Here is a 10,598-nt window from a genome sequence, read left to right as displayed (position 1 = left end):
ACGAATGTTGTACTTAAATCACCAATCTTTTCAAACTTCCAAAAATAATCAAATTTCACATTCTAATACTGATTTTAATTCCCAACAATAATTTCCAACATAGTACATCAATATACAACTTACACAACAACCCATCAATTTTCCAGAATTTACGAATTGATCCCCAACTTTTCAAAAGTTATGAAATGGTCCCCAAATTTTCTAAACTTGTAGAATACTTCTTTCATCATTTCCAACCCTTATATAATTTTTCCATAATTTTTCTCACTTAAACAATCTATGACCGAAACTTAAAGAACAAGTTCTAGCAAGATTAAACATGTTCTAATCATCATACATGCTTGAATATGAATCTACTACCTCACAAACATCAAGATTCATCATCAATTTCATGATCCCTTATATGAACACAAATTGTAAAATTTGGGATCTTTGAACACCAACAAGATTATCATGCAATATTGATCGCATAACAATTTTCTATTTTCAAAATCCCAAGGAAATTGCTTGAAAATTGAATTGAAGCTTTCTCTTACCTTAGGAGAAAACCCACGTAGCTTTGGAGAAGAAGATGAGCAATTTGGATGAAATGTTGGTGCATTTTCATCTTTGTTTAAATTATATTCCACTATAAATTAATATAATATTCATTTAATTGGGATAAGACCAAATCACCCTTAATGAATCTTCTTATTCACCATAAACCATGACAACTTATCCTTATCATATTTCAAAGTCAAAGCTGAATTATTTTGACTTTCATTTATGAAATTTCCCCTAAATTTGTCAAATCTTGCGTTTTAGTCACTAAATTCCACTATTTCGGTTAAATCTGAAATATTACACATTTCCAAACCAAATTTATCTGATCTAAAATATTAAAATATATTTCCAACCATTTTATAACATCCTTCAAATTTTTAAAATTCCAATTCGATCTGAATTACCAATTCCTTACCGCTTTAACCATTTCTAATTTTTCTTTACTAAAATTCCAAATCCAAAAATATGATTTCTATAAAACTCCACTCTCAAGAGTAAACTATTTATTTATGGAATAAAATTCTTTTTAGGAAATTATCACTTAATTCCTCAAACTTTCCCCAATTTTCTACTTTGACCATTACACTTTCAAAATTTTCATTTTGGTCATTATCTAAATTTTTGGGGTATTACAGAAAAGCCCTGTTTTAGCTCGAAAATCCTATCTTTCTACCCAAAGCCTGGTGAGGTCCCCAACTGATATTTAAGTATTTTATTTGATATTAGGGGTCATAAATAGGTCTGAAAACATGCTGAAACACCCAAATCATGAACTAACATGGAAATGCTTCAAACTCATCAACCTACCACTTTCATCTAAATGACCTACATATGGTATAATTGAGTTATAAGTGAGTTACCTGAGTATCTAGGGTTGATGGTGTCCAAAGCTCAATCAAGAACAAGTTTTTCCTTCTCCCTAGTTTTGGAGTTTTTTCCAACTTCTCTCACTAAGAAAAAATCAATGCAAAAGTTACTAAATGAATTTAGAGGTTATGAAGGGTTAGGGACACTTTCTAAGGCTAGAAATCACTGAAAACGGATTAAAACTCAAGGTCCCTTAAACTTACAAAACCCATAATTGGTATCCTTAACCAAAACTTGTCAATCAGAGCTTCAATGGAAGTTAAGGAGATGTAGATTAATTCTTACCTTCATAATCTTAACTAGGCATGTTAGATCAACAAGTTATCACCTTTTTTACTTGAATGAAGAAGGAAGAAAGAAGATAGAGGCTTGAGAGAGGAAAATGACAAAGGTATAAAGAAAAGAAGTTGAAGCAAACAGTCGTGAGATCACCAACTCTTAATGGTTTTCAGCTTTATTTTTTTAACTATAGTCTAATTACTCCCTTGGTCCTTCTGATTTTTGTTACAAATTAAAAATGCCCTTTTTAACCACTATTGGGCTCAATCCATGACCAATTCCACTTGTTCTTGGGTCAAGGCTTCCTATAATTAAGGAATTAATTCAAGGCCCATCCCGGGTTAGCCCAAGACTCCTAAACCGGGATTCGGGGCGTTACACAAAAAGTTTCAACTCAATTTTGAATTGTAAAATAGAATTTGTCAACTCAAATAAGTTAATTTTTTACCTAATTCAACTCGATCGAACGTATACCTCTACAGCTTAAATGATCTGTCACAGTCCACATGCATGCTCCCCGACTTCTGTTATAACTTTTTAAGTCCTAGTAGTTTTTTTTAAATTAATCACTGGTATCCGATCTATTGACCGACTAATCCAAATCGGGTACTGCAGAGACAAGGGCGACCCTCCCAACCCATTTTGTTCCATTCGCAAACGCCAGGATTCGAACCCTGACCTTGCTTAAGGGACCTAGTGCCTCGTCACACTAGATAAATTATCAATTTTTTTTAAAATTTTTGGTTTCAATAGTAGTTTTGAAATTAGGTTTATTTTTTTTCAATTTCAATTTAAATATTATTTATATCTTTATCAATTTTTTTTAAAAAAATAGGTACATTAGGGTTTGTCTCCCCGTTTTTTATGTTTAAATATTTTTCGGCAGTTGTTAATTATAAAATAAGACAAATTAGATTCTATCATTTTTAAATTAATAACTTAATAATTAGATTTTTTAACAGCCCTATTTATTACTATTTGTATTTTACCTTAAGATTTCATATGATTCATCCCCTCAGTATAGGGTATCTATGTAGGTAAAAGACCATAGCAAGAATAATTACACAAATAATCATTATATTTAAATAAGTTTTATCTATAGAAAGAAAATGAGAAAATTAATCCTTGTACAATTCAAACGAGTCAATTGATTACTTTATAAGATATTTAAGAATAATTACAAAATAATCATTAATATTTGAATTATTTTTTATTTTTTATTAAAGTTTCAAAATCAACAAATTGTTCGTTCGACATTAATAACGTTATAATGTTATTGAGAGTGATAGCAAGCTGAGTTGCACTATTATATGCTTACCTGGCATGCGAGACTTATCCGTTTGCCTACCATAGACTTTTCCCACATTTACTTAATATTGTATAAAAAATCAAAGCCTTTTGCTTCGTTTTCTCGTCTGACTATGAAGATCGCCTCTCTCGCGCATGCGCGTTCTCTCTCTCTCTCTGGATTGCTTCTCTTCGATCCTCAAATGCTATGAATTATTATTACCTTTTACGTCTCTATCAACTCTCATCTAGGCTTAACGTGATTTCATATTTGTAAAACTCTGAAATGATCTTAAATCATCAATATTTCAGAAAAAGATATCTGATTATTTACTAGGGTAAACTACACATTCAGTACCTAAACTATCTGTTTTAGTCTGTTCGAGTATCTAAACTTTCAATTTTTTTAAAATCATACCTAACATTTAGTTTTATTTCATTTTAGTATTCTACTATTAAAAACTTAATGCTTTTAATACCTAAACTATCAATTTTAATCCGTTTGATACCTAAACTTTCAATTTTTTTCAAACTTAACGTTAATTTTAAGCTGAAAACTAGATGAACAAAAACTAAGATATAGGTAAGATTTTGAAAAAAAATAAAAATTTAAGAACTAAAACGAATCAAAATTGATAGTTAAGTATTAAAACACGTAATTTACCCTATTTATAGAGATTCATTGTCCTGTTTTCTTGCCTAAAACGGATCAAAATTTGGATGTTGTACGCTGTTTTACGGTGATCATCAACCCGATTAATGTAGCTGACATAAAAATAAATAATATTTGTTTTCATTTTGTTTGGGTTCGAAGAAATATTGACGTGCAGAGGAATTAAGATAAAATAGAAGGGATGGAAGAAATTGTTTCCTTGTTCCTTTCTTTTTGGTTTTTGATTGTTTTCAGTTGACTATCATAGGCCGACCGTTTGATAGACTGCCATTATTTCAGGCATACGATGATAACCCTGGAAAGAATCAAAATTACATCATTCCGTTAACGCAAAGGTTAAAAAATTGAGCAAAGGGTCTACAATGTTCCATTTCACATTCTTTGTTCATTCATATCTTCCCAGTCAGCATGGATGTCGAACAAATTGTAAAATGTTTCACACAAAAGACCAGTTTATAAAACAGAAGGCCAAGCAATGGACGGTGCTTCATCGGCTTCGACTACTTTCCAAGCAACGCTTGTTCGTACGATATGGCGTCCATCGTCGACATGCAGATCCCAGCAGGAAAGTAAGCAAATCCCTGTCCATTATATCCAAACCACCGTTAGCCAACTATGAAGTCAAAGAGAAATTACAGCATCCCCTTTCACTAGTAGGATAAGTTAGGTTTAGAACTCTTACCTGCTGCATCAACTTGTCAAAATCAGAGCACAATGCCTTGCGTCCAGACTCGTCGAATATTTTATCGAGTGTGATGTCCTGTAGGGACGCTAGAGTTGTTTCGAGCATGTCGAGACCGGCTTGATTTGCAAATAAGAAAACTGGTAGTGACTGCAACATGGAGATAGAATCATTACTTCTCATGTTTCAACCAAGTTTGAAGATGAGTTTCTAATATTCCAGATTAGTATATAGTTGGAATTGTTGGCGTACCTTCAACGAACAACACAATATTGCATCCTGATGTTGCCATAGATTCTTCAAGATTGAGTCACCACCAAGTGATTCCAATCTCAACAATTCTGCACCTATATGATAACTGAGGTAAAAGAAATGGAAAGCAGGATGAATGAGCTAATTCGGCAAAACCTTCCTTCCAGAGCAAATGAAAATTAGGTCGCAACTTGCCTGTACTCTGGCTGATCCAGTGAGCAGTGTAAGTGCTTCGGGAGAGCCTGGAGTGAGCTTCGGACCTCCAGCTGGGCTCAATCCGATGGAGATATGGCCATTGCACCCTCTGGACAGAAGAAATGACGCTATGGACATACTGTCGAGCCATGGTTGCAACATTATCCTGAAGACTACCATCAAAGGGAAACTGGAAGGCAATTGTCAACACTGAACGTGTATTCTGACATGACGGAGCATCTCCAGATGCATTGTTCGTCGCAGGCCCCACTTCGAGACTTGAGGTCAGATCTAAAGTCCGATACGTTGTTAATGAATTCTGCGTGTCACACTGTATAATAACACCAAGTATCCAAAAACCATTCTTCAGATTAATTTCAAATAATATTAAAAGCTGAAACCAGGAAGTAGATATATGATTAGCTTATTTACTATTCATGTCTTACAATGCACTCCTATGTCATAATTTTATGGCAACAGCATTTTTTATCAGAGTTTCACCGAATGGTAGACATACTATAACTTGTTTCGTCTATCCTATTCCATGGTGAAACCTTACCGGTTTTGACTCCAACGGGATAATGCGGAATCCAGAAGGTACTAAGGGAGCATCATCGGGGAACATCTCATCAATAGGAGCAAAGACAAGCTCCGAACAGGCTCCCACAGCATTCTCATCAATTCCACTGCATATCTGTAAAGATGACAATATAGACAAAAGAAAATATACATTTATATATGGAAACTACTATTAATGTAATTACGGAGGATTAATTTATTTTAAACATGTCAAAGATCTGTAGGTTTAAAATTTTGATTGCAAATGTAGGGGTTTCATGTAAAACATGTACAAACAAAACCGATATAGTAACAGCTCTGTCGGGTTTTATATTTCAATTAAAGATGTAAATAAAAGCCAAACTTCAAGTTGGGATTGCGAGAAAAGCACCTGCAATAAGTGAATATCCCTTGAAACAAAGGCATCCTCTTGCACAAGAGAATGACCTTCAAGTCTTATAACTTCAAGTATCTGATACATGAGAAATAGAGCATTAGCATAGCTTACCAGGCAGCACACGAAATGCTACGTTTCAATGGAAAATAAAAGTTGAAGTCCATTTTACGAAAAGTCTAAAAGAGGAATAACAAAAATAGAACAATCAATCTTACTAGGCGAGTATGAATGGTTAAAAAATAAAGGATATTTCAGGTAAGTTCAGTATGCACTTCTAAAATTAATTATAGTGCATAAGCGACACGTATCGTAAATTTGTAGAACATATACCTCTTCATGTTCTATCGTGTGGCCAAGTGGCATGATAATTTGACTACCAGTAAACCTCGTAGGTCTCATTCCAGGATAATCATATGTTCCAGACTTCAATGACGTGGCAGTATATGCATCAACATTGAAATCAGCCCACTCCGAGCGGTGCTCTCTCAGGAAACGCACTAGCACAGCAGGTGGAACATTCTGACAAAAGACAAGGTATATAGACACATTACTTCACGAACTAAAAATTTACTTAATGCAGTTAACGTCAAATAAGGAAACTTTCTTACTAAATGCACAATTTATTAATGTAATCCAAATATAGAATAAGATATTTTCCCCTTTTGGGAGGGCTTATGGAACTTACTTGAAGCAACATAGATGCCTTTGCACACAGGACACCCCCAATGAAAGAAAGAGCATTGGTGGGATTTGAAGAGCTGCTCGGGGTCTTCCTTGAATTAATTGCAATTATCACATCCTCGGTACCATCACCATTCAATTGACCATCCATCATCATTGAATCCATTTATTGCGTCGTTAAAGCCTCTACAAGTGGATGATAGACACATTGCATCGTTAAAACAGGTTATGGCCATAGACATGCATGTTCTTCGCACAAATTCATAATTTAAATAAAGAAAAGAATTCAATATAATCTAGCAGCTACCGGCTTAATCTTTGGCTAAAAGTTCGTAAGACTGCAGGCTGCCTGCCCATACTGTAAACCACCTCACCACTTGTCCTGAGCAATTTGCTTGGCATAGCGCAGTGCCTTCGCAGAGATCAATTAAGTCAGTACCTCGTCTTATAATTTGTACTAATATATGATCATTATGTACTACTGAATTTACTCACCGCAATTGTCATTTTCTGAGCAATTACTTTTGAGGACTCATACAGTGGGCGCAGCACCTCTGGCACATTCCACGCCTGCAATGGGGATCTCGAGAAATTTAGCATTGCGACAAGAGACACGTGAAGATGTCTGAAAAGTACCTACTAATCAGAAGTCCAACCTCGAGATTCAGGTGGTCAACAATATGGATTATTGACCCTCCGCCTTCATACGGCCTAATTAAATAGCCACTAGGAAGCACTTCGGCTCTCACAAATTGAGCTGCAGCAACTGCACTCGGACCGGCACCAGCACCGGAAAGGGACCTCTCACAGACCTTGGAAAACAGGGGGGGAAAAGAACAGCCTATCAGCATTTATAATCATGCTATTCTCAAGATATGACTGTCATGTAAGCAACTGAAATGCTCCTTCAATCATGACTTAAACACTCATGCAATAAAATGATTTGCATCTACTAATAAATACTACGTGCAAGACATGCCTACCACAAGACTGCCATTCTCTAGTGTTGTAGTGTATCTTAGTGTCCAAAAGTCCCTTGCAGGAGCCAGCGTAGTTGGAGCAAACATCTAAATAATTTCATGGTTTAGTCATTACTCAAGACAATAGAGTTAACATTCATTCATAAATGATCATTCTTCACCTGTGTGTATACAAGCTCAATCGTTCCACCATTACCAGCTGGAAACATGGTGAAAACTTCAAGGTTCCGGCACTCACAGAACCAAGATGGACGATCTTTAAGGATCTCTGCAACCTATTAAACAATAATTCAAATGTTTTGCTTAGACAAGGTCCCATGCAATGATAAATGTCTCAATATTTTCGTAACGAAATTAGAATTCATACCTTTGTAGGTTCTAGACTAACAAGACCGCAGGCTCGAGCTGCCACTCCCCTACAACTTTGGGAAATGGCAAAAATCCCAACCGAATCCGGACCAGGCTAACAAGTTAAAAATAATACACTCAGAGACAGTTCTGATTTGTGACACAAGAAAGATAATATAATTACATTCATACAGAATATCAATCAACGAAAAAGGAATAGACAATAAAAACTGTATAAGACAAACCTTCATCCCAGGCATCTGGACCCAATCGACAGCAGTTCCTGTAGCCTTGGAAAGGAACTCTGCCAAGGTCTCCTCTGCAATGGAGAGGAGGCTGCCAAGAACATAACAAATTCAAAGCATTTATTAGGGAAAAAATAATGCAAAACACACAGTCCTTTGTAGTTAAAATTTGAACTTACCCAGAAGAGTTATTGGCATCTCTGAGTGAATGCTGAGGAGTGGTAACCACAGAGTCGCAGCTTGCATCGGTCGCTGATGCCTGAAATGCAAATCCAAAAAACAAATAGCATTAATCTCAAAACGCCAACAAGTTAAACACAGTAAATGCACATATTTGCATAAAGCAATAACCCAATAATACAAAATATAAAGTGGCATAATTGCAAAAGAAATGTGATAAGGTGGACTTGTGTGCATATATAGAAAGGACCGATAACAAAAAAATAAAGACACAATTTGAAGCAAATTAAGACAATTCAATTCTAAGAAATTGGCATGCCACAAAGATCTACCCAATACCTAAAGTTCAACATAAAATGCAAATAAAGGGTATATATGGAGAAGATCAAAGAGTGAGAGACTAAAAGACGATACATTTACAGTATGCAGTTGCTGCTTCATATAACCATTCTCGCAAACCAGCTGAGAAACCTGTTTTTGCAACCGATCATTCTCCTCCATCAACAGCTTGTTCATTGCTGATAATTTTTTATTTACAGTTTGCAGCCTTGAAGACTCTTTCCTTTGCTTATCTCTACACCTGCAAACTCCAATGACAAACCCCATATTAAAAAAAAACAGCAGAAACTACTCATATAAAAAAAGACCCAATTTTTGTCCATAACGACTATAATCAAAGAAGAAAAACAAAAACCAAGGCCGAGTTTTAGTACCTGCGATTCTGAAACCAAACTTTGATCTGTTTAGGATCAACGTTGGAAAGAATGGGACACTCCCTTATCAACTGCTGCCTACGCAAGGAACTTGGTTTGGGGCACTCAGCATAGACGCGTTCCAAAGCTTCAACTTGCTCAGCTGTGTACCTAACATACTTGCCTGCAGCATCAAAATGTTTGTTGATGCTGCTACCGCTGCTACTCACCCTGTGTTGGGCCACCGCCATAGCCATTTCTTGCTAAAAAAAACCCCCAGATTCCAAGAACCAATCTTTCTCTGTATATGAAAAAGTGATGAAAAAGCAGCCTGTTTTGGAGGATTTGGTTTAAGAAACCAAATAGTGTAGTTTCTTAGTAAAGTCCGTCCTTCAGTATGGTATATACGAAATAAAAAGTGTAAGAAAAGGAGAAATAATAAGCTAAAACGAGGGCTTTTTGAATTAAAACAGCCTCAAGTAAAGGCCAAATGGATGGTATTTCAGCGATAATGATCAAGCCGGTTAAGTTAAAAACAATGATGGCTCACAAAATCTTCACCAAAGATCCAACTTTCAAAACGTTTTCCACGACCACAAGAACCCTTTATTCAAAAACCATAAAAAAGAAGAAGAAAAAAAGGAATACACAGCTAACACGCAAGCTCGATATCACTGAAATGGCTTCTCAAGCGAGCTTCGATACTGTATACAACTGTTGAAGCCTTAACAAACCAGCACCAAATAAAGAAAAGAACTTGGAAAGGCTTTCCCCTCTCAAAAAAGAGAGCCAAAAAGGAGAACCATTACAAGGAAGCTGGTTTTCTGCAATAACCCATCACAGAAATGTGAAGAAAAACCGAAACCTTAAACATATTGAAGAAGAAATGGTCTCAAAAACCGAAGCAAAGATTTTTAACGCTCAAAGGGGTTTTAAAGAAGAATACAGAGTATGAAAGAAGAAAAACCCTAAACAAATTATAAAATAATAAAAATTTTAAAAATATTGTCAAAAGAGAAGTAGAGAGAGAGAGAGAGGTAGTGGCAGTGAGTGATCTAAAGTCTGAGCTTGAAACTGTAGGGAGCCTAGAAGAGAGAGAGAAAGAGAGCTCATTTGCACGCAAACCGACAAACTTACAAGAGATTTTTTTTAATCTATATTGGCTGAAATATTGAAAAGGACCTTGAACTTTGTTAATTTAAATACTCCCTTAGGATTTTGTAATATCTTAAACTGCATCTAAATGAGCCTCTAATTTTTAGTTTATATATCATAAAACACATACAAATTAATATATCATTTTAAATGGGAACTTTGAGTACAATAAAAGTATAAAGATTTATTTTGAAAATTGAAATAGCTTAAGGGCCTTCTTAAGATTTAACCATTTTATATTTCACCAGCTAACCTCACTTACTTTACTGTCCCTATTGTCTATTTTGAATGACATGTTATCTCTAACCTCCTGACAAATAAATAATTTTAGTTTCTTTTTATTTTAATGAAATAATAAACAGTTGCACATACCAATTTATTATAAAGATAAACAATATTCAATTTAAAAAAAACTAAACTCATTTAAGTATTTCTATTTAAATAATATTATTCGGTGTATATTTTTTTATATTAAGTTAAGATAATTATTAAATAACATTTATTTTAAATATTTTTAACTATTTAACAATGAATGTTCAATTACATATGTTATAGTTATTGATGCTCGAATCTATAAACTATAA

The 10,598-nt window shown here is 34.8% G+C and overlaps 1 pseudogene; it reads right to left on the bottom strand.

Moving 5' to 3' along the window:
- Nucleotides 1-3,949: 3,949 nt before the first annotated feature.
- LOC120119523 lies at nucleotides 3,950-9,819 on the bottom strand (annotated as a pseudogene).
- Nucleotides 9,820-10,598: the final 779 nt, after the last annotated feature.

This window comes from Hibiscus syriacus, unplaced genomic scaffold (assembly GCF_006381635.1).
Source record: "Hibiscus syriacus cultivar Baekdansim isolate YM2019G1 unplaced genomic scaffold, ASM638163v2 tig00000991_pilon, whole genome shotgun sequence".
Taxonomy (NCBI): Eukaryota; Viridiplantae; Streptophyta; class Magnoliopsida; order Malvales; family Malvaceae; genus Hibiscus; species Hibiscus syriacus.
The sequence above is the reverse complement of the archived record's forward strand: the minus strand, read 5'-3'. Positions and strand labels throughout refer to the sequence as shown.